The following is a 3,974-nucleotide window of genomic DNA, read 5'->3' as shown; positions in this document are numbered from 1 at the left end:
ACTGATGGAGAAGGGCAAGCGGTTCGAGTGGTCTAGCGCCTGCGCCACTGCCTTCCAGCAACTGAAGGCGGCCTTGGTTGATGCTCCGGTCCTGGCCCTCCCTGACCCCCAGCAGCCTTTCATCCTTGACACCGATGCCAGCAATGTGGGGGTCGGGGCCGTCCTCTCTCAAGGGGGGGAGGCAGGTGAGAGAGCGGTGGCTTTCTACAGCTGCAGTCTGAACCGAGCAGAGCGCAACTACTGTGTGACCAGGCGGGAGTTGCTAGCAGTGGTCCTGGCTGTGCGGCACTACAGACCCTACGGTTCGGTTCACCCTGCGCACTGACCATGCCTCTCTCACTTGGCTGCTCAACTTCCGGCAACCTGAGGGTCAGGTGGCGAGGTGGCTGGAGGTGTTGCAGGAGTATGATTTCGAGATCCAACATCGACCGGGGCGACAGCACAGCAACGCCGATGCCCTCTCCAGGCGACCCTGCGCTGCGGAGGAGTGTCGCCACTGCCAGCGTCAGGAAGAGAGAGAGCGGGCACCCGGGGCAGCCGCCGCCCGCCTTGGAGGCGACAGCGCAGAGGCAGAGCAATTGTTCACCGAGGAACAGTTACGCCATCACCAAGGGGCCGACCCTGTACTAGTAATGGCGAGAGCCTGGCTGGAAGCTCGGCAGCGCCCAGACTGGACAGCAGTGTCTGCAGAGGAGCCTGAGGTAAAGGTCCTCTATTCTCAGTGGGGTAACTTGGAGCTGCACGGCGGAGTGCTGTACCGACGGTGGCGAGCGCCAGGCCAAGGATCGGACAAACTACAGCTTGTGGTTCCTCGCGCCCTGCGGCCCGAGGTCCTCCAACTGGTCCATGGAACGGCAGGGGCTGGTCACTACGGCAACACCAAAACGATTCGCCGTCTGAGGCAGAGGTTCTACTGGCCTGGCTGTCGTCAGGATGTGGAGCTCCACGTCCAGTGCTGTGACACCTGCACTGCTCAGAAAGGACCCTGTCAGCGCTCCAAGGGTCCGCTGCAGCAGTACTTGGTGGGGGCCCCGATGGAGAGGGTCGGGGTGGACATTTTAGGGCCATTTCCCCTCACGGAGTCCGGTAACCGCTACGTACTTGTTGCAATGGATTATTTCACTAAGTGGCCAGAGGCGTATGCGGTGCCGGACCAGAGTGCCGTCACATCAGCACAGAAACTGGTGGATGAGATGTTCACCAGGTTTGGGGTTCCCGCAGAGCTCCACAGTGACCAGGGGCGTAACTTTGAGAGCCGGCTGTTTGGTGAGGTGTGCCAGCGAATGGGAGTGAGGAAAACGCGGACCACTCCACTGCACCCACAGAGCGACGGGCTGGTGGAGCGCTTCAACCGAACCCTGGCCACCCAGCTTGCCATTTTGACCAGCCATCACCAGCGAGATTGGGACCAGCACCTGCCTCTGGTCCTATGGTCATACAGGACTGCTGTACAGGAGTCCAGCCAGTGCACACCTGCTGCACTGATGTTTGGTAGGGAGCTCCGCACCCCAGTCGACTTGGTTTTTGGATCACCGCCAGAACCGGAGATAGCTGGCGGCCCGGAGATGGACTATTACAGGCGCCTGAGAGAGAGACTCAGACTGGTGCACGATTTGACTCGACGCGCACAGAAGGACGCTGGGGTCAAACAAAAAAGAGCATATGACGCTCGCTGTCAGGGGCACACATTTACACCTGGGGACAAAGTGTGGGTGTATTGCCCGGTGAGGAAGAGGGGGATCTCACCAAAGCTCTGCAACCACTGGCAAGGGCCGGGGGAAGTGTTGGAACGGCTCTCAGAGGTGGTTTTTCGGGTCCAGATGCCTGGGCGGAGGCGGAGGGTGGTGTTGCACCGGGATCGGCTGGCACCCTACCACCCGCTTGCTCCGGCGGGAGATGATGACGAGGGTGAGGACGACCCTCCACCTGTCATTTCTAGTGACAGTGACAGAGACACTAATGGACTTAGGACAATTTTGGACACTGGGGGTGGGGATCGGGGGAGGCCGGCGCGGCAACAGCGCCGGCCTGATCATTTAAGGGACTTTGTCACCGGGTCTGAGGTTAGTGGGGACACTTAAACCTCTTGACGGGGGGCTGTGTAGCGATCCGGGGGGGGGGGGGTGTACATAATTTGGTTGACTGTTCCAGTTCGTATTGTGTTATGTGGCTCTTTTATTTTGAAGCGCAGATTGTTGCGTGACGCCAGGTGTGCTTCCGGAAAAAGAAGGGACCCGGGAGAGTGAGGCGGGAGTTTTGGTTCTGTGTAGTTCCGGGGGAGCTAAAACGACTGTGGTGAGACCTGTTGTGACCCCGCTGTTGTTATAAGAAAATAAAAGAAGTGCTGTTCACACGGAGGCTCGTAACAATATTATGCCTGGGTTCCACTCCCGAGCTGCCTTTCTGTGTGCGTGTTCTCCCCTTGTTTTTTGGGGTTCTCTCCTGTCAGGTTTTGGCAGAGATCCGGCCCACATGCACAGCGACGAGGCGACAGACAGATGGTAAAGTTCAAGGGTTTAATGCAGTTTTCGTAGTCACAGACAGTCCAGGTCATGTGCGGATAAACACGGGATTGAAGAACAGGAGGAGCACGGGTGGTCGGTTTCAATAGCGATCGTGGGTCAGAACCAGAGGGCTCAGATTTCCAGGTTTGAATCGGCAGGCTAAGGCAGTTCCAGTAACAGGCAGAGTTCAGCAACAGAGACAACGGGTTTACAGTACCGGTCAGGATCAGACGAGAAGCGGTAATCAGGAACACAGAAACAGGTCGGCAACGGGGTAAGCTGAACGAGAGAATGCTGGAAAGTGAAGTCATGGACTCAACGATCTGGCAACAGGTTATGGGAACTGGTGGTGGTTAAGTACACAGGTGAGTGATGACTGATTCAAGACAGGTGTGTGTGTAATGAAAACCGGAAGTAAGGCTGGAGCTAACGGGACGAGACTAGAAACCGGAAATGCTACACAATAAAACAGGATGTGAACACAGGGACCGGACATCTCCATCTTCTCCGGCTTCCTCTGATTGTGTTAGAAATACCACAAGAGCTTCTGACGACTCCATGAAAAGAAGAATTTAAAAAGTTTTCTTTTATTCCTGCCTATGCATATAGAAAAAATTTAAAAAGAAAGGAAATCAATATGTAAAAGAAAATAAAGGCACCTGAGTGATAAGAACAAGTTGATGGTCACATAAGGTGTGTCACAGTTTTGGTCTGGTTCCTAATTTATTTTGAAAGGACTTCCTGCTTTGCTCACATCACAGCCATGCCACTGTCATGTTTTAGTTACAGTTCCTCTTTTACTTTGAAGGACTTCCTGTCTCATTCATGTCACACCTGTTTCCCATGCTATCTCCGGTTCATCACGCACACCTGTCAGCAATCATGTAATCACCACCAGTATTTAGACACCACCAGTCAGATGGCAGATTGATATGCGTGTACACACCACTTTCCAGCATTTTCCGTATAGCTCACCTTGTTTTTTTGATCCTGCCTGAGCCTGACTGCTGATTCCTGCCTGCTCCTTGTCTGTACCTACATTCTGGAAAAGACTGGTAAAGTACCTGACTGCCTGACCACGAGATAGCCTGCTCCTTGCCTGTACTTCTGCCGTGCTCACTTGTTGTTGAAACCTTGCCTGTCCCCGGAACCGAGTTTGCCTGCTCCCTTTGTGTCTTTACCTGAGACCAACTGTGAATGACCTCGCCTGAACTTTACTCTGCCTTCGCATAATAAATCCCTTTACTCTCATCTGCAACTGTTTGAGCCGTGCATGTGGGTCCGTCACCTCAAAATCCCCTGACAAGGTGCACACCAAGGTTCTCTGAAAACCTCTCCTGTCCCGAGGTTTAAAGCCTACAGATAACACAAACACCTCAAGGAGCATTGTGTTCCTTGTGTAAGTCAAACACGACGTCACAGGGTCATCAAACCAGAACTAGGCTTCCTGCTCAAAAGATAACTGAGGAC

The sequence above is a fragment of the Betta splendens genome, chromosome 8 (assembly GCF_900634795.4).
Source record: "Betta splendens chromosome 8, fBetSpl5.4, whole genome shotgun sequence".
Taxonomy (NCBI): Eukaryota; Metazoa; Chordata; class Actinopteri; order Anabantiformes; family Osphronemidae; genus Betta; species Betta splendens.
This window is presented reverse-complemented; position numbering follows the sequence as displayed.